We start from the raw sequence: 25,790 nt of genomic DNA, 5'->3' as shown, positions 1-25,790 counted from the left end.
TCTTTTCTTTTCTTTTCTTTTCTTTTCTTTTCTTTTCTTTTCTTTTTCTTCTCTTCTCTTCTCTTCTCTTCTCTTCTCTTCTCTTCTCTTCTCTTCTCTTCTCTTCTCTTCTCTTCTCTTCTCTTCTCTTCTCTTCTCTTCTCTTCTTTTTTTTTTTTTTTTTTACTTTCGTGCCACGTGGAGATGAAATCTTGTTTTTTTTTCTCTGCAGACTTCCTACAAACACAAAAGCAAGCAGCACGCCTTCCCCTTGCCTAGTCAGGTTCATTCAGCCCATCACTCAGGTCGCTCTGTGAGCAGCATTTTCACCACCTTCCGGGCTCCCCATAGTCAGGCTCCCTGCCGAATACACACTCCCATTCCAACAGGTCGATGTTGGAAATCATCCTTGGGTATGGGCTTCCAGTTCTGGCTTTGTTTACTTCGTAGCATTCTCATCCAGACTAAGCTCCCTTCGATGCTTAAATCAGAAACCTCGCCAGAGCTCAGACATGTGACATCCACAGCTTCTCCTACACGCACAAGGCCTGTTGCCCTGCTGTAGTATGAAATTAGATTGGTTTGACATGATTTATTCTTGACAAATCCATATTAGTTGTTACTCATCTCCTTGTTCCATATACTTAAAAATTCTTTGATTAATTGCTCCAGTACTTTTCTGGGACTTGATGCTAAGCTGACAGCTCCATAGCATCTCTGTTCTTCTTCTTCTTCTTTTTTTTTTTTTTCTTTTTCTTTTCCTTTTTGTCTATTTTAAGGCTAGAGACCCTGTTTTCCATTTCCTAGACTTTTGGTACGTCTCCAGTTCTTACGACTTGAATTCTTGGAGAGACCGACCAAGATGTGTGCTGGCACCTCAGGGAACCTAGGACGCCTGTCCCCAGCCCGTCCCCCCGGCCAGTCCCCTACGACTGAAGGTGTCAGCGAGCCACAACAAGCAGGGCTGGTGCGTGGTGCTCCTACCCCAGGGAGCCAACAGCAAATATTTTCATATGAAATAGTTTCATGGCCCTCGGACCTGTGGCCGTGCGGACACGGCTCGCTGTGCCTGCAGTGCCTCTGCCTACTCAGGGTTAACACGGAAAGCTTCAGAAGAAAATCAGATGCCTTAATGACACATCCCTACTTTTATTTATAATATGTTCTCCTTCTCTGATCACACATACTTGTCTGAAATACATTGTAAATCAATGTGCCCTAATTCAATCTTGTGTTAATTAATTCTTCCACTTGCCTTCTACTTAGGGGAAGCAGAAGAATAGATGTAAAAACCGTGATAGTGATGTTGGAGTGGCTGATTATTATTTTTTACAATAGCGTATTGATAAGAAAATGAGCACGTTCTTTTCCCATTTGCAGCACAACCTTGGGCAGGAGTTTGTTATATTAGAAAAAAAGCAATTTGAAAAAATTGCTCCCTGGCTCCTGTACAGCCACTTGAAAATTGATTTATTTTGGGGTTTCCACAGCTGTGTGTGGGTTTCCACAAGACTTTATTTCATGTTATTAAATCTGGCCGTTGAAATGTTCCTTTGATTTAATGTGAAGTGTGTTTTATTTGATAATTCCTTATAGATATGGAGGGGAGGCCTTGTCGAAGCCGGGGAGGAATAAACAAATAAATAGGTAAAGCGACGGCTTGGTGCTGCGAGACACGGCCAGCACCCACCGGAGACGCCCCGGCAGCCCCTGGGGTGTGTGGATGGGAGAAGAAATGAGGAAAACAAGAGGAAGACTACGTCCCGAGGGTCAGGAGACATGGCCAGTGGGGATGGGGGCAAAATAGGGCCTGGTGGAGCCAGGCAGAAGGGGGAGCAGCGTGGGGAGGCAGGGGCAGCGCTGGCCGGGCTCTTCCCAGCTCTCATTCCAGCGTCTCTCTGAGTTAGACCAGAGAGGGACCCTGCCTGCCATCCAAACACAATGTTAAAAAGAAGAATGCTTTCCTCATTGGAACGAGCTGCAGCCTTCTTCCTTTATTAGTGAGTTTTGTGGCTTATCCTCACAGGGCTTGCTAGGGCTGATGCCAGCTTCACCTCCCCATTGTAGCTGCCTCTCTTGATAAGCAATATTTACTTCCACAGTCCCCCCAAAAATCCTCAACAGGAAAAGAGCAGAGCTGCCAATGAGCCATGCGAAGCATGTGGATGCCCCGCAGCACGTGGACACCGTAGGGACGGTGCATTCTGCAAGCTTTCAGAAAGATTTTTAACAACAATAAAATTAAAGAAGAGTTTTGCAGCGAGCCTCAGACGAAATTGCTGAAATTTGGGTTTGAAAAGCTCGTTCTGTGTCAGGAAAAGGCAAATACTTTTCCTTCCAGTTGCAACAAAAGATTTCGGACCTTATAAAATGTTTCCCAAGAAGGCCTGGTTGAATTTGTTGTGACAGCATTCCCAGAAGAGCCTTGTGGTTTGGTTTTGTAATGGAAATCCTAGTCACCTTAGATAGCTTTTGAATTACAATCATAATTTATGGACAGAGTGACTCCAGTAGTGTTTTTATGTATTTTCATTTAACAGCTCTGGAAATACAAGATTTGGAGCTTGTAGCAGCTGGAGCGAAGCTCCGTCTTAATTTATGTTGGGCCAGGTTCAACCTTATGTGACTCTGCTGAACTCGTTCACCCTTCATTTCCCTTCCTGCTCCAGTTATGCTTCCTAATATTCTGGTTCCCTCCTCCCACTTCCTTCCTGCTCCAGGCCTTGGCTCGCTGCCCTCCCTCGTCTGCCTGGCCCCGGAGCCAGCCCCTGCCCTCCTGCTCCCTCGTGCCTGCGCCCGCAGCCCCCGAGCCCCCCTTCAGCAAACGGCCCCTTGTGCTCCCTGCATTTCGGAGTCCCCGCATCATCTCTCCTGGTGTCTTTGTTAGCCCCAGAAGGTGGGTTTGGGCACATAAACGTGTATTTTCCTACGACTTCTCAAAGCAAACTTCCGTGGCGTTGTATGGAGAGATGGCACCAAACGTTTCCTTAATAATTGGTGGGGCCGGATTTGCCCAATTACCTATGCACAAGGAGATGTTCCAGCCCTGCAATATCTCCTTAGTCCAATTGGTTTCATTACAAGTAAACAGACCATCCAGCCAAGTCGAAAGGGCTTGTCATGGTCATGTTCTTTCGGAGACGTTGGGATTAATGCCAATTGCCAAGTCATTTTGCAAATGATATTGCTTTGTTCGGTTCTTCAAATGTTCCTTCATTTCTGAGCCAGGCGAAGGCTCTGCCCGGGTTTGCGGTAGCAGCCCTGGCCCTGGTTGAGGCTCAGAGCTGGACCTTTGCAGGCGGCGAGCACGTCCAGAGGGGCAGGTCGGAAAAGGGAGGGTTTTTAAATCTGCTGGCCTAAAGTACATCATGCAGCCCAGCGGGTCCTGAGCATTCAGGGGCATTTCCACTGGAGCGTGATGTGCCTTAAAGGATGGCTCTGTAAGTCCTGCAAACATCGACGCCTTGTTTGTTACAGTGCATCATTTCTCCTATCCCACCTCCAAGGGGGGGGGGGGGGGTCCAGGAACTTCCAGATTTCTTGAGCGTAAATACTCGCTAAATCCTCAGGTGAAATTTCTGAAAAAAATAGCAATTCCTGCACTTGTTCTGCCAGAATTATCCTGGCCTTATATCCTCTTGGGACAGTTAAAACCCAGCCAGCACGTGCACAAGACCTGGGTGCCTGTGGTTTGTGGGCACAAAGTCACACCACGGGGACTGCATCCACAGAAAACATCGCAGCCTGTCCCCAGACAGCATCCTCCTGCGGCAGCTGCCACGTCCAGGCGTGCAAGGAGGAATGGCAAAATAGGCAAACGCAGCGAGACTGCCCCAGAAAAGTACCCCAGCCCCAGGGACATGCGGGGGCAGAGGCGCTGCCGCTGTGCCGGGAGCCGGAGCCGAGCCTGACCTCGGCTTATTAAAACGCCCTGACCTAATTTAACTGATGGCTCTCTGGATTTGCATAGGCTGCCCGCAGAATAGGCTGGCGCTGGCCAGATTAACTGCAATTATTTGGGACTTACAGAGACTGTTTGCAGAATAAACTGGCAGATTAACTAACTAAAATAATTTGGGATTCGGGCAGACTTCCCACGGCAAATAGACCGACACAAATAAAATTATGAGAGAACCAGGGGAAATACATTTGTCCTGCTTATTCGTTGCGGCTAAAATTTCTGTATTCCCTCTTTGCGCCGCTCCGTCTCCTACCTTGCCCCCCCCCCCAAAAAAAAAGCAAATAAAAGGTATTAAGTATATGGAGCGATCAATCCTCGCGACCGTCTCCACCGCCATCAAACGCAATAAGAAACCAATTACGGATGGGTCGTTTACTCCAGCGTGCTTTCTCCTGTCTTTTGGTTTTATTTGTTGTCTCTGTCGCTCCTGGAAACGCGCCGCCCGCCCCGCGCTCCTGCCCACAGTCACAACACGATGCTGGTGTTCCTCCGAGAGCGCGTTACCACGGCCTTGATTTACGACCTGTGACCGACCAGGAGCCTGGTGCGGGGCCTGGGGCTGAGCTCCGAGGAGCCATGTGGGAGGCGAGGGCCCAGGGGGGGGCCGGCACAGGTCCCCCCAGCCCCAGGGACGGGGCCACGGCCGGGGTCAGGGGCTGAGCACGGGCAGCGGGCTGGGGACCCCCAGCACCCCCCAGCCCGTGAAACAAAGTTCTCGTGCTGAGCTTTTGGTGGAATCCCACGTGCGCTTGTGGCCCAGCCTCACGGTGACCGCATTAGCGGCCTTTTCCTTTCTGCTCGCCGCCTTCTGCCTTCTCCTCACGGCATCTCCCAGGCTCTCGGGATGCCGAACACCCCGAGGACGCTCAAAGGCTCGCGGGGCGCTCTGGGACGTGGCAGCCGTGCTTGCGGTGCCCCAGCCCTTTGGCAGGGGGGTAAGGAAAAATCCAGCGGCACGAAGCGGGGGCACGAGGGGCCGAATCCTGCTGGGGACAGCCGCCAGCAGCAGCGCGGCTCGGCTCGGAGCGGGGACAGCCAGCAGGCCACAGTGCCACCTAGCGCGGCACGGCCGGAGGAGAGCTGCCAGGGAGAGGGGCCGCCACTTCTGTGGGGTCTCCGCCACCTCTTAGGGGTCTCCGCCACCTCTCTGGGGTCTCCGTCACCTCTTAGGGGTCTCCGTCACCTCTCTGGGGTCTCCGTCACCTCTTAGGGGTCTCCACCACCTCTCTGGGGTCTCCGTCACCTCTCTGGGGTCTCCGCCACCTCTCTGAAGTCTCTGCCACCTCTTAGGGGTCGCTGCCACCTCTCTGGGGTCTCCGCCACCTCTCTGGGGTCTCTGTCACCTCTCTGGGGTCTCTGTCACCTCTCCGGGGTCGCTGCCACCTCTCCGGGGCGTTCCAGTTCTCAGAGCCGCCATAAACGTAGTCAGGCAGACATTTCCATACTGATAGTGGCAAATAAACGCAGTGGGAGCCCAAAGTACCTTGAGGGACGTCCTGCTGTGCTTATTACCCCGCACTTCTCCGCTAATTACTAGAGCCTCAACTTGGGTACCGGGGGGTTTTGTTCACCTACCGCTCCGTCAGCTGCCGCAGCCTGCCGGTGACGGCGCCGACATTTTCCTTCCCGACGGGCTGTGGTGGGGTGGAGGCCAAACGGGGCAGAGCTCCCGAGAGAGCCAGGTCAATCCTGAGCCCGATTCCCCCCCACGGGCTCGGCCCCTGCCCCTTTGCCCAGAGGAAGCCACGTGGGGGAGGCATACACACGAGCGATGCTAACCCGCATCCGTCCCGGGGGACATTTGGGACACAGGGTGCTATGGGGGTGCACAGGGGTGTCAGCCCCATTAATAGGAAAGCTGCCGCCACCCCAAAAAGCAGGGGGCCGGGGGGGTCTGGGCGGCGCTCGCTGCCCGCTGGGCTCCAGCTGGCGCCGAGGCAGCGCCGCGCCGCCTCGCAGGGCCCGCTTAGCTGACAAAATTCAAAGCATTCGAGGCCAATAAATTGGATTATCGCCCGATTGTTGGATTAAGATGAATGACTTTTCCAAATTCTTGGCCTGTTTGCTTTGGCCGCGCTTGAATCCGGTGAACTCGGCTTCTGATAACCGGGTTAGCAAGGGGGATACATGGAAAAAAGGATGGAAATAGAAATGCGTAATCGACAGATTACTTGCTGGTGGGTTTTTGTTTTATGTCAGAACTCAGAATCCCTCCCTAATTACCTTCATTACTCTCGACCCGAGAACAAGCTCAAAGGCACTTCTAAAAGGGCTTAATGGAAGGATTTATGAGGAAGGGGGGACACTGCAAATAACAGCGTGTCTGTCCCGCGCAGGCTCGGGGGGTGTCTGTGCAGAGGGCAGGGCTGCCTGTCCGTCCCGCGGGCGCAGTGCTGGGCCCTGCACCCTGCTTTGCTTCCCTGGTGTCACCTGTGCCGGGCAGGCAGCTCTGAAAGATCTGGAGCAGGGACTGCGGTGAATAAACCCCTCGGTCCCCAATCCTGCCGTGTCCACTGGCTTCACCCTCCCTGAGCAGCTCCCCAGCACCTCTCCGAATCCCTCCCGACTTTCCTGGAGCTGTTTACGCGCTTCCAGGGGCAGAATTAGGCCAGCAGGAGGAGAAAGGCTGCCCCGTAGCCCATCGCGTGGGAGCTGGCAGGGCTGCGTGCGGCCCCAGCAGAGCTGCTCGGTGCCCGGCCCCGGCCCTGGGGGGGCTGCAGCTGCCGCTGCTGCGCGCGGCGATAACGCCATGTGCAGAAGCTTCGGAGAACGGCGAAAGAAAATCCCTCTGGCCACCTACAGCAGGCTCTGGCCGCAGCCGCAAGCCAGTTTCTTAATCACACATATGCTTACACCACGAATTTTTTACCGCAGACGGGGTAAAATTATCCTTTTTAATGCATATATGTCCAAATGGAAGCTGCAGAATGACAGAGTCGCCGGGGCTGGCACCTCTGGGGTCGCTGCGTCCAGCTCCACCGCTCCAGGGGATAAAAGCAGAGCCCAGCACCGCGGCCAGGCGGCTGCGAGTACCTCCGGGGACGGAAGCTCCGCAGCCTCGCCGGGCAGCCTGTGCCAGGGCTCGTCCCGCCTCGGAAAAACAAATAGAAAAAAAAAAAAAAAGAAAGAATTAAAGTGGAACTGTGTGTGTTTTAATCCGCACCCACTGTTTTTGCTTTCACTGGTGGGAGATGCCCACTGACGTGTTCGTGGCTGTGTATTTGAAGTTCGGGGGATGCGCACGGGTGTCTGTTTTGGGAGCAGGTGAGGAATGTGAACGTGCAATCCCACCGCAACGCGCCCCACCAGCGCTTCCTGGGCTGCGTTTTTATTTGCTTTCAGGTTCCCCAGCTCCCCCTGCTGCACCGAAGGACGGCGCAGGACGGAGAGCCGGGAATGTTTCCTCGCACCCGCCGCTGCACTGGGAGCCGCAAAATGGGCGTTTCGTTCCCGGTGTCACGTATATCCGCGGAGATTCGGGACAGACCTCAGAGCCCGAGGCCAGGAGCGGGGCGCAGGCTGACCTGGGCGCAGGGGAAGCCCAGAGGGATGCTCCAGCATGGGGAGGGCCTGCAGGGAGCTGGGGGGCGGCAGTGACACTGCACACCCTGGAGACCAAAACGCCCTGTCCCCGCTGCAGCAGGAGGCTGGCAGCCCGGGACGCCAGGGCACTGGGGAACCTGGGGCGTGCTGCCACTGCAAAGGGGACGCAGGGGTAGGAGGGGCCGGAATTGGGTTTATGGGTAGATAACACCGTGGTGTTTGCACGGATGGGCCCCATCCCCATCCAAAATGCTCCTTTCTAAACTCCCTCCCCTGAAAAAGCCCCGGAGCGCCTCTCCCCAAGCTTTCTCCTGGCACTTTGGCACATCTTCGCATCAGGAAAACGTGGCAAAACTGAGCCAAAACCCACCAAGGACAGAAAGAGATTCGAAATCTCAGCAGGGGCAGGGCTGGCTGCCACCGTGTTGGGGTCTCCCCACGAAGGCGACCCACCAGCAGACGCGGCCGTGCCGGCTTGCAGTGCTCGCGTGTCCGTACCCAGTGCCCCCATCACCCTGGTCCCGTCCTCAGCCTTCAGTGGGTTAGGTATGGGAAAAACATGTTTGCGCCCTAACAGTGCCTGATAGCCCGGCCCAGGGTGCCTGTTACGGTCTCCTGTTGTGCAAAAATAGTGCTTCTATTCCGGGGTCGAGCCATCTGCTCACCTTGTTTCTGTTAGGAGGGGAATTAATTGCAGGCCATCTTCGTTACTGGAAACAGAACCCGCCTAATGGTTTTATTATCAGAACCTGTTTCTAAAGGGTGTCCCGTCCCTGTCTGATGCGGAGAGCTAATTGCAAAAGCTGGTTTTGATTAACTTGAAAGGTATTGTGACATCCAGCTTTGAACATCTGGAATGAAAAATGGGATTTCTGTTAGAAAGGAACTGCCCGAGACAGCTAACGAGGCGGTAGGAATACATTATTTTGTTAAAAAAACAATGCCCGCGGAAACGAAACGTCCGCCACGGCGCTCCCAGGACGTGTGCTAATCCTGAGCACCCCTCACCTCCCTCTGCATTTGTCTTCCAGCACGCCGAGGGAGAAGGACCGTGGGATTTATATGGGTGGATACTGGGAGGCAACGAGAAGGGACCCTACTGCTAATTAAGGATCTGGGCTGCGGGAGGACGAGGTTTCTGGGGAAAATGGGTGGTCTGAAGGCCTGGGGTGGCTGCAGGCTGGTGGTGGCCCTGCCCGCCGCTGCTCCCCCCTTGGGCAGCCGTCCCGCTGCCCAAGTGCTCCTCCAGCGAGCCAGTATCCTGGCTGGAGATCCCCGAGTCCCCCGGCCCACCAAGGTGGCAGCAGGACAGAGAAGTGAGCCTAAAAGCAACCCGAAGTCTTCAAGCCTACCCCGAGCCCTCCCTGCATCCAGGAGCAGAGTTTGCGGGAGGAGAGCGCCCTGGCTGAGCGCCACAGGTAGTTCGCAGTCACTAGTTTGGCGTTTTTCTTTTTTTTTCTTTCTTTTCACTCCTGGGAGAGCTAATTACAAAGAATTTAATTAAGATCTCTCGCTCACTAATGTTCCAGCAGTTCAGCAAGTTTGGGTTCGCTCAGCAGGTTGCAAAGGTTTTATTCCCCCCCTTATCCCCCCCATTAACTCAGCCCGTGCCAGCGCCGTTCACTTACCCCCCTTTGCGGCACAGCGCAAAGTGTCCTCGAGCAGCAGATCCCGGGACACCTTGTCAGAAGGGACCAGGAAGATTAAAAAAAAACAGGCAAGAAGGGAAGGGGGCTGGGGAAAAGCTGGAACCAGTTCCCTGGGTATCAGCACAACAGCCTTCTCCGCCTGGGGCAAAGAGAAATCCGAGCACTAAGGCCCTGGAAAGTGGAGGAAAAAAACAAACCATCACAAGTGACTGAGAAAAGAGAGGAAATGTATTTTTAGTCCGTTTAGAAATCTGGTTTGGTTTTGTTTTGAATTAGCTTTAAAAAAAAAATCTGCTTTGGGTTTGGTTAACGACTTAAGTTCGGCGAGGAGCTCTTGTGCAACGCGGCAGGCTTTGCGGCCTCGGCCCTGCGGTGGGCTGCCGGGAGCCATCCTGCATCCCCCCCGGGAGCAGCCGGGGACACTGAGGTCCCCCCTGGCTGCTGGGGACCCTGCGCATCCCCAGGGCCATCCCCCAAGTGCGATAAAAGCCAGGGCACCTGCCAGCCGTGCTGGGGTGCCTGCCCCGCGGGGGGGGGACCAGGCAGCACGGGGGCTTGTCCTGCTCTCCGTTGGGTTTTGTTGCTCACGTCGACTTTTCTCTTTGTAGTTCACTGCTTTTCCAGTGAGCGGGCCTATATCTATATCTATATCATCTATATCTAATCTATATCTATATCTATATCTATATCTATATCTATATAGAGGCCTGCGGTGCCTGCTCTCACGGCTGGCTGTCAAGCGAGAACGAACGCACGAACCCTTAAAAGCGGTCTCGCAGGAGACCGTGGGCCAATGGTGTTTTCCTGTGATTTAATGAAAAACGAAAGCCCCGCGAGCACGTGGCACGGTTCTCTCTTCGCGGCGCTTCATTACGGGCTCTGCCCTCGGTGGTGTGCTGTGCTGGGGCCGGGGAGGCCCAGCCGCCTTCAGCAGTGTCCCCAGAGGGGCAGCGGGGTCTGGTCAGTGCCCTCGGGGACCCGGGGCGAGGGACGGGTGCCCGCCAAAGGTGCAAAAACCTCTTGGACACCGGGTCGGTACATCAGCATTTAAACATCCTGTATTTGCCCTAACGCCTCGCATCCGCTCTGGATTTCAGTGTCGTCCCCGCGTGTCCCTTAGCAGAGCAGCACGTCCGCAAATGAAGACAGAAATATTTTGCCAGTCTATCACAGCCTCTCTCCCCTGGAGACCGTTTGTGACTGCCCGACGGGCAGAGGTGGGTGCCGCCACGAGGTGAGCCCGTGCCCCGGGGACAGGGATTGATTTCCAGCTGAAATAAACCCAAAGCATCACACGACGTCAGTGCCGCCAGCTAATCTCAAAGAGCCATACGCTGGGAAAGGGTGGCGAGGGAGTTGCTAACCACAATAACCGCGCAGCGGGGAAAAGAGATGTTTAGGGAGTCACCTGCAGCCTTGATTGAAAAATCCGAGTTACATTAAATTTTTTCCTATTTAATTATCTCACAGATAATATCGCTTAGATTGAGCTTCATATCTGAGCAAATGAGTTGTGCCACCATTATTAAAACCTACTTAGGAAACTCAATCAGCGAAAACTACCACTTTGAGGCTTAGCACGTGCTAGGAGCAGAACTGGAGAGGTGGTGCTTTGGTTTTTTCAAATGAGCTGAAGTATCTTTATGATGTAGATAAATGGAGTATGAGTGAACCCAAATTAACACCGCTTTAGAAATCGCTTTTCCATTTAGCGTTGCTCCTCCAAGTTGGGAAAATTTGCAAAATATCGTGCAGTTGGTTCCGGCCAGGCTTCAGCCCGTGGGAGCTGGCTCTCAGCTGCTGACGCCCTGGTGGGACAGAGGTAAATGGAAATCCGTGGAGCACTTGCACGGGGTTCATGGGCTCTTTTCTGCGGGACTGCCACCCGAGTGATAGAAATTGGCCCTCTTCTTGTCCCTCTGATTTCCCCCCAGGGATTAGACTCACAGAATATCCCATCATATGGAAGAGACCCATCAAGTCCAACTCGTGGGTCCCCAAAGGACCACCCAAAAAAATCAGACCATGTGTTTGAGAGTGTGAAAATGCAGGAGAACGTTATGGAAAATAAAAAATTTGTTCTCCAAAGTTTAACAAGTCATTTTATACGTGTGTGTGTGTATATATATATATATATATATACCCGCTTGCTGCCAGCCCTGCAGCAGCCCTCGGCACAGCATCAGCTTAGCGCAAGAGAGGGCTCACTGAGGTCTTAATTCCGGTTCAGCTACGGGCTGAGCTACGCATTCATTCTGTTCTGTATTTTTGAATTGCTTGTTTTACGCTCCAACCAGATTTTTTGTATTTCTCTTTTTGTATTTCTTTTTATTTTTTGTATTTTTTTTCTCTCTTTTTTTTTGTATTTCCAAAATGCAATTAAAATTACAGCTGCACCGTCTATCATGAGCCCTTGACAAATCTTTCACCTGAAGGCTTCCTGCTTTCATTTTCATCTGTTAATGTCTCATTCACAAGGTGAATTGTAGCATCGAGCTCGATAACTCGATGTACCGTAGGCTCTTCAACCTCCTCTTAATTGCAGACTCCTCTGATGCTTCACAGCTTTATGTATCTCACACCTTCTTCGTATCTACTTCTCAGTCATCTTCAAGAATAAAGTATCCCAGATTAATACGACTGCGGCTTTTTCTACTAAATCTCTTCTGCTGAAGTATTTCGGGTTGTGGCTGGAGGCTCGCGATGCTGACCCCGGCACGGGAGGACCCCGTGCCATGGGAAACGCAGCGTGGGCAAGGGGAGTGTGGGGTGTGCTCCTGCTGGGCAGCCTCCATTGGGGTCTAACGGGGGCTTTGGAGGATTTCAGCCCTAGATAATGCCAATAACGAGACCTCTGCTTGGACCCGCCCATGGCGAGCCCGTGGGACAGGGCACTGGGGAGCTGCCGGTGGCTCCAAGAAATGGGAAGCATCCCACCTCCACCCCTCTCTCTCCTCCACCACTGCGGGGAGTGCTGGTGGCTGGGACGTGGACGTGACTGGAATTTTTAAATCAAAATGAAATCGGAAATTATTTTTTTTTGAAATTCTGAACAAAAAATATACACGTAGGCTTCTACGCTGCTCTATATTTTTAACGTTGCGATACCCACATTAACTTTTTAGCTGACACAGGAAAATGCCATTTCAAAGTGCTGAAGATTTAGATAACCCCCTCACATTTTTATGTCACCCATTCTGTACAAAACAAGTGCTATTTACAGGAATACTTCTCTATGTAATTACACAATTATTAAAAACATAGGAGTGAAGTAGGAGCTTTTATCAAGTCATTCAAATTAGAGCTGTTTCATTCTAATCACTATCTACTTGAATACGTATCGCTTGGATGAAACTGTAAAAAGCTCGTTAAATATATTTTTCTTTAAAATTTAATTACTGGGAACTTCTTCAGAGAATAATGATTGTGGATCATAATTAGGATCTTTGTTTCTGTTTGTATTTAGACTGAAAGGTATAAAGACGAGGAGAAAAAAAGAGAGAAATTGCAGATCCAACATTTGGAAATGGGGCTGTCAGAGGGGGAATGGAATATTAACAAGCCAGATCCAGCATTACAAAGCAGAAAGATGGTGCTATAATTTGATAGACTTATTAAGCCCTTCGTTTCTGGTGTTAAGAAAGCTGTGTTGTAGTCTTCTGTAAATGTGAGATACTAATTGCATTCTGTTTCCATACAATGCGTTTATGTGCATTAACTTTGTTTAAACAACGATGGTGCATTTGCAACTTCAGCGTGACAGTTGGAGGTTGCCCTCCGTGAGCCGGTTCTAGAGCCCAGAGCCGGGGAGAAGCGATGTAAACATTTTCCATCACATTATAACTGAAACATAGATGTAGAGCAAAGGAAATCACCCATTTTTTTTTTCCAAGGATTGTGACAATGGATGGAAACAAAGTGGGAAACTGAAGGTGGTGCCGACGGGGGCAGAATGAGGCATGCTTACCGGAACAGTTCCAGGAGATAAAACAACAGCGAGTAAAAGAAAAAAAGAATTGCTCTAAAAAATAATAATGAAAGAAGGAGACCAGAGTCTGATAATTCTGCTGTGGCTATCCATTCACTCGCACGTACACAGACAGAGATCGTGAGAACTTCTCTCTGAGGCATGCAGCCTGCGATAGCAATCTTAAAATTGAAAACAAAATGCAAGTGCTATCAACTACTGACAGCTTTGTTTGTTAAAGCTTCCTCTTTACTGATGATTTTGACTCCGCTGAGAGACGGCTTTGTTGACGAGGGAACACCCTTGGAGCTGTTGGGATCCTCTCCAGACGGGGACGGAGGGATGAGGCGAGGGAAGAGGACGGGCACGGCTCTCCCTACCTGCCCGGAGGGGAGCACGGCAGCCTTACGGCCCTAGCCCACGAGTTCAGAGCTCCTTTCGTCTTCTGGGGGCCATGGCTCCATCTTTCTAGACAGAGAATGAGAGCAACAAGGATTTATTTTTGAATAGCCCCTGCTCCCTCTGAGGAGGTGCTTCGGATCATTTCCCTTAGTTGCCCAGGGAATGGCGGCGGTGATAAACAAAGCTCACAGAGCTCATCCTATTCTGCAAATACATTTGCGGCCTGCTTCTAAGGCCTGCTACCAGCAGGAACCTGACTGCCCGAAGTGTTGTGGCAGGACCAACAGAGGTGTCACCTCTCCCACCGCTCTGAAGGGCTTCACCTGCAGCAAGTGGGGCCTGAAGTGGCAGGGAGCAAGGCCGCGCTTCTCCTCCTGGGCCTGAAAACCCTTCTGGGGCTGGGCTGGGGACACCTCCTGCGCCCGGGGAGCTGACACGCGGCGATCCAGGGTCACACACGATGCCAAAATACCGAACCAAAGGCCCGGAGCCAAGCTGCAGCAGCCACACCGCCCTCGGAGCAACATCTTGGGGCCCTGGGTGCTGAGGGCCCTGGTGCTCCTCCTGGGCAGGTGTCCCCAGCATCTCCCCCTGTCCCTCCACCTGAGCCGAGCAAATGGTTGTATCCGAGGGTCGGTGCTCGCTGCCGGGTGTCCCCACACTGTCATCGTCCCTCCTCCACCTTCCATTGACATCCCTTTACTGCCACGCTGCCTACCGAGGCTGAATACGGGATACTGTTATTTTTTGGTGCGATATTGCAAACCTCTGGTTCTTTTTTCGAGGTGATGCGTTGAGGGAAAACACCCCAAAGCTGTTAGCTGTACATTTTTCTTCCAGAGATGAATCATAGGCAATTAACAGGAACAATTCTAATTAACTGACATAATTAAAAAACTAATAATGTTTAACATTATTGTTTTATACAATGACATTAGCTTTAACAGCCTAGCAACACATCAAGGCTTCATTTGCATAGTCACTGAGTATATTATTTATTCTTGGTTTCTTTGGTAACCAAATTGACAATAAGAACTGCAATGTGAATTCCTAAATTGTTTTGCCATATAGCTTCATAATTTATGCCATTGGCAGTAATTGTAATGTCTGTATAATTTCCTTTTAATTATCAACTAATGAAATTTACATTCATTTGGGTAAAAAACAAATATTCACGTTCGACTTCCAATCACCTGTCCAAATTTCCAATCAATTTGCCCGTGTTTGCTGTGCCTTATGTTTATTTATATTTTCGAATGTCAAAATGCGCAAGAAGTGCTGAAACCTCTTTGGCTGTTGGTGGCTGGAGGAACCGTGATTGCTCCGTCAGCCTCCGCTGGGCTCTCCTTCCTCCCAGATTTCCAGAGATGATCCTTTCCGAAAAGAAGACGGAAGACGTGGACTTCATCGCATTAAACTCCACGGATTGAAAGCGGAATTAATTCCGTAAACTTTAATTGCAGGATAATCTCTGCGTGTTCCCTTATCTCTTGATTTATTACAGACATTTATTTCTAGTTTGAAAATTTCTCGTCAGTTTCCCAGGGAATTAATTCAGTTTTTCAAAAAGACAAAGAAAAAGAAAAAAAAATAAAGGAGGGTTGGGGGAAGGAAATGGTTTCTAAATTCAAATTGTGAGGCTAATTACAATAATTATTTCATGAAATAATATAGGAACTTTATCTATACAAGCATAGTCGTTTCACTGAGAAAAAAATATATATTTGCACGTAATCTTAATTGAACCAAACTTCTGAACAAGACAACACTTCGGCTCATTGTATTTTAAGCAGCAATGCTTGGGAAAGCCAAATTGGCCCCAAAATGTGCTCCTTGGGTGCGGGCAGGGCTGTTCCTGGGGTGCCCCCGGTCAGGGTGTCCCCGTGGGGGGCAGCGCTGCCGCACCTCGGTGCGCGGCCTCCGCCGCGACTGAGCGATGAAGTCCATTATCCTCAATTACCTTTAAGTGATTCCAATACAGATTTGATGTGAATCCACATGAGACAAATTAAAACAATTAATGGACAATCTGGGCCAGTCCTTGAAGGGAAGTGCTTATTGTTCACGTCTGGGTTTTTCTTTTCCATCGAGTATGCCTCCTGCACATAGAACCCATTAGCTCCTTTTTGATTAGGAAAAAAAAAAAGGAATCGTAATAATAATAACTGCTAATATGCTGAATTTCTCGAGGGAGAAAGGCATTGCTATTTGGAGGGCTCGGTTCCCGACAAAGTTCAGCGTGTCTCCTCGGAAAGGAGCCACCTGGGTGCCTCCGGGGTGATGGAGCATCTCTGCTTGGAAAGAGGAGGTCTCACGCGGGCGTCCTTAGCGTTCAGCCACAGGAAAACGGCGGAGCTGGAAAACGGGGAGCTGCCCCCCCTGCCCCGCTGCCTGCCGAATTCCCCCTGCGGCTCAGCGGGGTCGGGTCCAGGCCTCAGGGATGCCAGCACGCTCGCGAGGAGCTCGCGGGGCGCACGCCCCTTAAAATCAAAGGGATGGGGCGCTCCTGAGAAATGAGCATCTGTGCTCAGGCTCATTTTACCCAGCAAGCGGCAATTGTGATCTGGGTTTGGGTCCGCTGAGCAGCATTTCTATAGCAGCTGAAAATTCATTTCATTTCATTATCTGAACTGTTCAAGCACCCCACTTTGGATCAGAGAAATCTTTCTAAACCTGCAGGAAACTCATTTACCCCTGCTGAGGCTCCAGCTTCTGTTCTCATATTAAGGTAGCGATGTCTTCCTTAGGAGCTCTGGCAGGCACACACACAAGATTTGTTCTGAGGAGGGAAGGAACATTTGCTGAAATCCGGGGTGGAAAGGAGCGGCGTTATTACTCTTCCCCGCTTTATTTAGGTCTGTTTCAAGGCTACTTTACTAATCTCTCATCTGTTACAAATACAGTTCTTGATACGTTAGAAAGGCGAGAGCCGCCTTTGAGGTGTCGCGATGTAGAACAAAGAAAAGACCGTCTACCCTCGGAGATTTTACTAATGAAGAAACTTGCAGTACCGTTAAGTTGAAAAGAGGGGAAAAAAAAAAAAAAAGAGGCAGTAATCAAAGTGGGATGTTTTCAGACTGGGGACTAATGCGTGAGAGCAGGCACCTTCCCCTTCCCAGCACAGAAGTACCGGCTGATCCGCGCTGCAAAACTCGACCCCAGTTCCCGATCACAGGGACTCAAATACCCGAAAAGTTTATCGAAATCAAGACGTTTACTCCAGAAATACACCAATAAAAATTAATCTGGTAACAGATTGCCTGTATTCATTACACTGAGCTTCCACAAGCACAGAATAAACGCAGGGCGTATAACAGATCTCTGCGTGCTCGTGCCCTACGACACCTCCAGCAACTCCTCTGTGCTGAGTGATGCTGTGCGCTTTTATCGGCCCCGTAAGCTTCTTTTGCCATCAAATAAATGACCTGCATTGATCTAAGCGTCCGTTCCTGCATATGTGGAACAAGTTACCGAACGCAATTAGGGCAGCTGGAACGAGAGGCGTGTGTTGCAGAGAGGAATGCCCACACGGCAACGTGTTTCGGGGCTTACACCCTCACGCTGCAGCCTTGCCGGTGCTGCTTTGGGCTTCTCTTGGCACATTTTGGAGTCTCTTGCTTCAACTGAGCAATACGTGGAAAGAGCCTTTTGCCTATCACGTTAGCCTGTCACAGTTGTCTTTTGGGAAAGGGCAACTGTTCCTGAGTTCCTCTTAAAAAAAAAAAAAATAATAATAAATAAATAACCACAGTGAAGGAATGAGAAATGAACTTTTTATTATTATTTTTTTTTCCTTTGGTGAGAATCTACAAAGCAAAACTCTTTGATTTTCAGGCCGTCAGATTTTCAGGCCTGCTGGACCACGCAGGGTGGCTTTGGTTTTCACAAATCTGGGCCGCGTCTGCCCCCGGGCAGCGCTGGGTGGCAGAGCTGGGTGACAGAGCTGGGTGGCAGCACTAGGTGGCACTGCCTTCCCACTGCTCCACCCGCACCTCCCGCACCTCCCGCATCTCCTGCATCACCCTCATCCCCTGCACCACCCTCATCCCCTGCATCACCCTCATCCCCTGCACCACCCTCATCCCCTGCATCACCCACATTCCTGCATCACCCTCATCCCCTGCATCACCCTCGTCCCCTGCATCACCCTCATCCCCTGCGTCACCCTCATCCCCTGCATCACCCTCGTCCCCTGCATCACCCTCATCCCCTGCATCACCCACATCCCTGCATCACCCTCATCCCCTGCATCACCCTCATCCCCTGCATCACCCTCATCCCCTGCGTCACCCTCATCCCCTGCATCACCCTCGTCTCCTGCATCACCCACATCCCTGCATCACCCACATCCCTGCATCACCCACATCCCCTGCATCACCCTCATCCCCTGCGTCACCCACATCCCCTGCATCACCCTCGTCCCCTGCATCACCCACATCCCTGCATCACCCTCATCCCCTGCACCACCCACATCCCCTGCACCACCCACATCCCCTGCATCACCCACATCCCTGCATCACCCACATCCCCTGCATCACCCACATCCCCTGCATCACCCACATCCCCTGCATCACCCTCATCCCCTGCATCACCCTCATCCCCTGCATCACCCACATCCCCTGCATCACCCACATCCCCTGCATCACCCACAGCGCTTGCTCTCTCTGCCACACTGCACATGTGCAACACATTGGGATGTTGCACTGGAACACCACATGCTATAGATCAATATATGGCACGGTGCTAATATACCATCACGTATATATAACCCTATAACTCACATATATATATATATATACATATTTATACAAAGACATTAGATTTTGTTGAGAGGGGTCCCCCTTCCTCAGGTAAGCACGCACATGCCCCTGCGTGCTGAAAAGCTGCCTGAAATTGTCCTCTTCCTGAAGCAAGAGAGCAAATAGAGCAAAGCTGTCCCCTCGGCTGCTCTTCTCTTGCCTCGCGGCACTTGCCCCCTGCTTGCACAAGCACAAGGCTGGTGCCAGCCGGGTGGCTGGGGAGCGGGGCAGCAGCTCCAGCAGCTTCTGAACTTGTCAGGCTTGGAAACGGCACCGGCTCATCGAGCTCCGAGAGCTTAATTAACAACCTCCGTGATCGAATTCTCAATCTTCTCCCTCTGCCTTTGCAAACGAGAAAAAAAAAAAATAATAATAAATCTCTGCAGTTTCCTGGGAAGTGAGGTGATGGATGGGGCAATCTCGGAGTCTCAGAGCTTCCCCCGCAGGAAGTCGAAGAGCCTTAAAAGTCCTTCTAACAGGCAAAAACTTCCTAGCAAAGCAAAAACCGGGATCAACTTCAGCTGAGATGCGAAACACGGTCAGCCACAGAGGTCCAGAATGATGAATTTAAAATGAATTAGCTGCATTTAATTCGGCGGCAGCGAATGCGGCCATGTAGCCTCCCAAGTTAAAAGGCATGCATCGTGCCATCACCCGTCCCGTACCCGTGCCTGAGCGAGGGCTGTGCCCCTTCCCCGCGGGACCCTTGGTGCTGCCCCAGTGCTGCAGGACTGTCACTGCTCATAAAATTTACATCCCCATCAAAGTGAAGCGTTTAGGATGTCCTGAGCATGGGTATGGCCTGAGCCATCTCCTGCCTTATCTCCTGCCCTTCACGGTGGGCCCATCCTTACGCTCCCGATCAGTAGGAAAACTAAGGGAAACAAGAAAACACTGCTGGCACATCCACCCCGGCAGGATGTGGCCCTGTGGTGCTGCGCGGGCTGAGCATTAAACACCCCTGGGGCTTCTCCCAGGACGGTTTCATCGCGTTGCTTCCGCGACGCCGTGGCTAGGAGACAAAATCCGGGACCGTGTAAAGAGCCGTGAGCGGCGCTGCCACCGCACGAGCGCCGAATTGAATGGAAGCGGCACATCTTCAGCACTGTTAGTACGGGAACCCCGAATCTATCGCCGGCTGTCATTTCTCAATATGATTCTTTCTAAGCCTGGGTTTTCTGAGGAGCAGGATAATTCTGATTTAGCTGCTGTAACTTGGGGCTCCGTTTGCAGGCAACAGATTGTTTATCAAAACCAAGACCCAGGGCAGCAGCTGTAGGATGGGGAGAAGGAGATTGACGGGGAGAGCAGACCGGTCCTGGGGGAAGCAGGGGAACAGAAGGGACCGTAAATGACTACCTCCAAACACGAGTGATCAATTCACCGAACCCGCTCGAGCAAGGCAGCGCTGAGTGATTGGTTTGGGAGGCTTCATTATTCATGTGTGTGCTGCGAGAAGAGACACCTTCGGAGAGAAACTCCAATTATAATGGGCTTTGCAGAATTAAATCTCCAAGAGCTGTTCTGTTTTGAAACTTGGTGCTCCCGTGCGTGCACGTGCTCCCATTGCGCGGCAGGGATGGTTTGTGTGAGCAATGCTGCAGGCCCTGGGCCGGTGCTCGTGGCCCTAAATTGCCAGCAAAGCTCCCACCCCATTAATACCAGCAGCAAAGTGCCTGCCGAGACTGGGGACGTGGCAGTGGCATCGTGGCAGGTACCAGCAGCCCAGCACCAGCATCCCATGTGCAGACCTGCAGGCCTGCAGCATCACACCCTGTGGGACCCCATGGGACCCCAGATAGTGCCGTTAACCCCATGCCATGAGCCGAAGGCACTGCATGGAGAGACGCTGAGGTTTTCCCCCTTTGGGATTTGATTCTCACACTCGTGTCTAGATGGCTTCAGAGGTGTCAAACCGACACGTTCGTACACATGTCATTTCCACCCTCTACTGCAACCCTATCAAAATAAATGGAAGTACTATAAAAACACGCTGAAATTATATTTTTAAACAGCTTTTTGCTGTGCTTTGCAAGGTTTTTGAGTAGCTTTCTCTTTTTCCATCTGACATTTGCTGGCACGGTTTTTCCTGGCATGAGAGCCCTGAACATAATGCCAAGGTATGAAAGGCAAATCAGTTCCGAGCAGCAAAAAGATGGTGACAGGCGAACCGCCACGCCAGAAATAACGTCAGTGACGGTGTTTAAATACCGCAGTTCTCAAACTGCGGACATCAGCGAACCTGTCACGGACAAGGAGGGTTAGTAGGGGTCCAAATCTATCATGGCCATGTTGCTCCTGCAGTGTTTTTGGTTGAGCACTTGGTGAAATAATTGCTTGAAAGCCAGTGGGAAAAGTTGGTTGTTGGGGAGATGAAGTGCCATAAATACTTGGTGGGATCTCCTGTGTCCCTGATCCCAAAGAAATACCGTGATCCAGGCGGGTGCTGTCGGACTGCAGGCCTGTGAGAGAAGGACCAGGCCGTTACATCGATGGTTTCATCCCCCCGAAACCAAAACTGCTGCATCCACACAGCAGCACTCCTAAACCCGTCTGTACACAGCAGCTGCGGCCCGGAAAGCACTTGCAGGCACGCTTTTCAGACACTGAATAATGCTCGGATAACTGGTATTTTCCCGGTGATGCAAGGCCAGGAAATGCCCGAAGGCTCAGCTATGAAAAGAATGAGATGTCTCATCTGACTGCTGCTTTGAGAAACGCAGGTAAGGGAATATCAGTGGGTCACTTATCTTCTTCACATAGGCAAGAAAACGTGTCTTGGATACTCTTCCTCAGCACCAGACCATGGAAATAATTTTATTTTCTAAAAGCAATCACGTATGAAGGCAAAAACCTCCCCTAGGGAGCTTCGCACGGAACGAAGGGAGCCTTCACCTCTGGGTGCTTAGGACAGGATCCATTTGCCATCGGCGCTGAGCATAAAACTGCCAAAAAAGAGACCCTTCAGGACAGTGGTGTCCATGAGCACCAGCCTTGGGTCCGTACTGACACGGGAAGGGCCAGCCCTTTAACTTCTTTCGACCAGAAGAAATACCGATGGCTTAAGGTACGGGCAGTAACCATTCCCTCCATAATCCTGCGTTGGCTTCAACATATCGGGGTTTCTCCCCCTCCGTGCCCACGTTTCACTCACCACAGGGCTGGTGTCCCGTCCTGTACATGTGGAAGCCCAGCCACTGTTAACGCCAACCTCTCGCGGCACAGATCGGTACGAAAAGGAGTCTCTGAGGGCTACATCCATGTAACCTAGTTCAGGAACCATGGGCTGCGTGGCACAGGGATCAGGGTGGAGGCGAGTGAGTCACGGTTTCCCGGCCTTACTTTCCTCATCACCAGGCGCCGAAAACGAGCACCAGTGCTTCACAGCAGCTTGCCGAAACGTCACCAGGGTGCTCTGTGTCAGACGTTCCCCGACTGCTGTGGATTTCTTTGAGCGAAGACAGTCCGTTGTCCGAATTACAGCCCCTGCCCTGGGGCAGCACACGCGTCACCGTCCCCGTCCCCGTCACTATCACCAGCACCAACACCGTCACTGTCATTGTCACCGTCCCCATCACTGCCCCCGTGCCCAGCAGCAGCCCCCAGGCCCAGCCCTGCCCCGAGGAGCGACGGGGACGATTTCAAGGCGCAGTAGGAAAATAACCCAGGGCTGCCCAGGCGGGTAGGCCGAGTCTGGAGGGACTCTTCAGCAGCAGCAGAGCATATAAATCTTGTCAGCAACCGCCCCAATTATAACGCCAGTGAAGTGGGTTTTATAGGGAGAGAGATTTTTTAGAGCAAATGATTTATTTAGGAAAAAAAAAACAAAAAAAAAACCAAGCTGTTTGGTTCACAAGCTCTTCCGTACATATGAAATGGAAGGAACACGTTTCAGGCTTTAGTTTCTATTTAATTAATTCCAATTCGTGGTTGGCTAGACCGGGCACAAATATTTATTTCCTTTGCGAGTAACAAATATTGCGAGGGGACCTATTTAGTCAGGAGTAAGCAGGCATTGCCTGGTCTTGGTTAAACGCTCTTAAAATGTCTCTATAAACTAGGGGAAGAGTGAGGGCTTCATTTTCCTGCTAATGTTATGTTTTCAGCGCAGGCGACATAAGAAGAACTCTTTTTCTTCTCGCCCAAACTACTCATGCAACAAAACTCTTATCTTAAAAAGACATTGACAGGAACAGTTAACACACTGTATAATTAAAGCAATAAATTAATTACCAGGCTTCCCTGGTGACTATTAAACACTTGAGGCAAAAGAGCCGTCTTTTGCTCCCTGTTCCAGGATTATCGCTGTTTGGTTTGAATGTTAGCTTCAACATCGAAGTTAGGGCACTTTCCCTGGTGCAGGCACAAAACGCTTCCTAGCTGCAGACACGTAGGCTGCCGAAGCAGTGTTACTAACAGGGAGGTAACCCGATGGCCGTGACGTCCTGCAACACACCCGAAGTTTTGGGGTCATCTCGGTGCGACCTCAGGCCGGCCTCGCTCACGGCTCCCTCCCTGGGGCTCAGCCTGGGTGCTCGATACCTCTGCCGGGACACACGGACAGCATAAAGGGACACACAGACATTGCGCTGGGACACACGGACACGGTGCTGGGACACGTATCGTGTTTGACTTCTCATCGGGATGGCTCGAACACACCTCGGCCGCCCGCAAGCGCGGGGTGACTCCCGGCAGGCAGCAGACAGATGACTCACGGCTTTTGTTGAGCTGCTGGGCCTGTCAGAGCCAGAACATAATCTGACGTTCTTATCTAGAAATCCCAGCATTAAAGCTTTGTTTGAATAACTTCTCACCGTGTTTATCTGCGGAAAGTGGCTCACAAGCCATCAATAAAAGGCTGTTTTTGTAGGGTGAGCTCGGCCCGAAGGAACTTTGGATCTTTATTAAAATTTCTAAGCCCTCATCTTTAATCTTCCTCAACTTTGGCATGAAGGCTGGCTTCGGGTAAGGTATTTGGGGAGCAGGCAGTGCAGGAGCTGCGAGCAGCCAAGGGCAAGGCGAGCTGTGGGGCCGAGCATCAGTGGGGGCAGCTCGGGGACCGCCGGCCGTGCGCTGTGACTGGAAAAACCTGAGTGGGATCGGACGGGTTTCCAGCGAGGAATGCACTTTGCCTCGCTAATCAGCGATCCTCCCACTGAGGAAATTGCTGACTGAGTGCTCACCGTGACCGATGGCAAACCTGCGGTTACACCCACGGGGGACATGGGCAGGAGAGGCCGGAGCTGGGACGGGGAGAGGACGGCATTTCCGCGGGCAGCACAGGAGCCAGCTCCACGAAATGGCACTTCTGCAGACCAGCACTGCGGGCACCTGCGCTCGCAGCACTGCCTTTTACTTTTACTTTTTTGGTTGGAAGCGAAAGGAAGCATTCACCTCGCTCTGGACACCTGGCCCTGCACGCGCCCTGCTGCAGCGCAGGCTCCCACATCTCACCGTGACAGCTCTCGCTGTTCACTTGTGTCCTTGCAAGCTGCTAGGATAACTTGTCCCACATTTTCTAAAACATAGTTTTAGATCCGTGCACGTGATTTGCTCCTTTCTGGCTCTCTCCTAGCTGAAAGCTCTTGAAAATGCAGAACTGAAGCACAGGAGTGAGCTCCGTATCACACGCTTCGCCCCGTTCCGTACATTTCGTGTTACGCACACCTTCGTGAAGACAAATCCGCATCACAAAAGTCATCAGCCGTTTCTGTTTCACATCACATGCCTAACAGGCCACTGTTCTGTAAAATGAGATTTTGCTGAATAAAGAGACGCTCTGTTTCCTTTTCCCTGGAGGAACGGAGGTTACCGTGACCGAAGCACCCTTGCATCACGCTGCAATTTTCTGGACACAGCTGCAGAGGTACAGCAAAGGCGAGGGCTTTCCCTGTACCCCAGCGCGGGTGTTCTGCTAAATCTGTTCCCCTGTCCAATGTTGCCACATCTTAGACTCAAAAATGTGACATTTTTAGTACTTTTTGAATGAAAGAGCCATCATACTTCCAGAGAACGAGTGATGCAGCTGAATTACTGCTTATGTTTTCAATAGAGAAATAAAAATAAGTAATCCTCTTTCACAGACATATATGAAGTTTCTTTCCATGTTATTCAACAGGCTTTGCTCCAGACCTCAGAATTTGCAAATAAGCTTAATGCTTTACTCATCAAAGCACATAATGGAAGTTTGGCGGGAAAACCCATAGTGACATCATAATTTTCTCCATTCTCTTTTTAATGAGTTTGTGGATATAACTGCTTTTAGGAGGTAAAACTCAGATATTTGAATAATGACAGTAAGAGGATGAGTAACTGAACAAGCTCCAGGGGCTGGAAGACCTTCCCTTCATAGGCTCAGCTCCCTGCACATCCCGTACAAACCTGCGTGCGTTGCAATAGCTGGATCAAAACAGGATGCGGCAGGGAGGAATGATGAATCCCAGGGCAAGTCCGAATCGCTAACCTAAATTACCACGGCTCGTCAGCCTCCCCTGCCTCGTGGGTGCTACATGTGTTGAGGACTGGTTAATCTCTCAGTCCAAATTGTCTAGCGATCACTGGCTTGAGAGACCCAGCCTACCTCTTGCGTTTGGGCAGGAATCTGCCCAAATTCAGCACACTGCCTGCTGAAATATTGCTGTGTCGGTGCGAGGGGCTGGTGCTGAAGTTTACACAAGGTTGCATGGAGCACTGCAGTATGCTGACAGCTGGGGTGTCAGCTCCTGCAGTATCTTGTAAGTCACCTCAAAATGTCTTCCCCATTAAAAGAGGTCTTCAGGCATCACCCGTGCCAATGCTAGCCACTAAATTGCTCAATCGTACACCCTCAGAGATCTCCTGGGGGGAAAGCACAGCGGTGTTTGCAAACCGTTTTACACACAGCTTCAAAGACGCACCAAGCTGCATTTTGCCTCGCCTTCCTTAAGCAGTAAATGGAAACGAAATCACCAGCTTGGACTCTGCCTTCCCGGGCTGCTGAGCGCAGCTGGAGCCAGCTGCAGGGCTCACTGGGGACTAGAGATTAACCGCCGGTGGGCGGCTAGCTGCTTCGGCGGGTATCACGAGCAGAAAAGACTCCTCTCGTGACCCCATTTGAGAGATCTGAGAGTTTCCAGAGCTAAGGAAGAAGCAGACCTGGGGGATGTGCTTGGTGGTGACTGGGCTCGGGGTGGTTCTGGGGTGCTCCCAGCCTCTCCCGTCCTCGCTGGCGAGAGCAGACTTTGGAGCTGGGCGCTGCCTCGCCACTGTTTGCTCTCCGAACGGGGCTGGAAACAGCCCGACTTTGCCCCCGCGCCGCTCCGCGTCCGAGGGGAGGCGAGAAAGGAGCAGCAGGAGGAAAGAGGAGTAACGCTTTATTATCATTGTTATTTCTGACTGTAATTAATAAGACAACCCCCCTCGCCCTTCCGCAGAATAGGGGCCAGCAGCTCCTGGTCCTCAGCCCAGCCCAGCGCTGGGGCCCTGCGGCCCCAACGGCGCGGGGGGACAGG

General features: G+C 51.5%; 1 long non-coding RNA gene across 1 annotated transcript; it reads right to left on the bottom strand.

The window, feature by feature from the left end:
- Positions 1-3,506: 3,506 nt before the first annotated feature.
- On the bottom strand, positions 3,507-10,815 carry LOC310888598. Its single transcript, XR_014575968.1, has 3 exons — positions 9,112-10,815; positions 8,149-8,334; positions 3,507-7,031 (listed from the first exon to the last, which is right to left on the bottom strand). It is a non-coding gene; the product is annotated as an uncharacterized lncRNA (long non-coding RNA).
- Positions 10,816-25,790: the final 14,975 nt, after the last annotated feature.

Source organism: Anser anser (genome assembly GCF_964211835.1).
Source record: "Anser anser genome assembly, chromosome: W".
Classification (NCBI taxonomy): domain Eukaryota; kingdom Metazoa; phylum Chordata; class Aves; order Anseriformes; family Anatidae; genus Anser; species Anser anser.
This window is presented reverse-complemented; position numbering and strand designations above follow the sequence as displayed.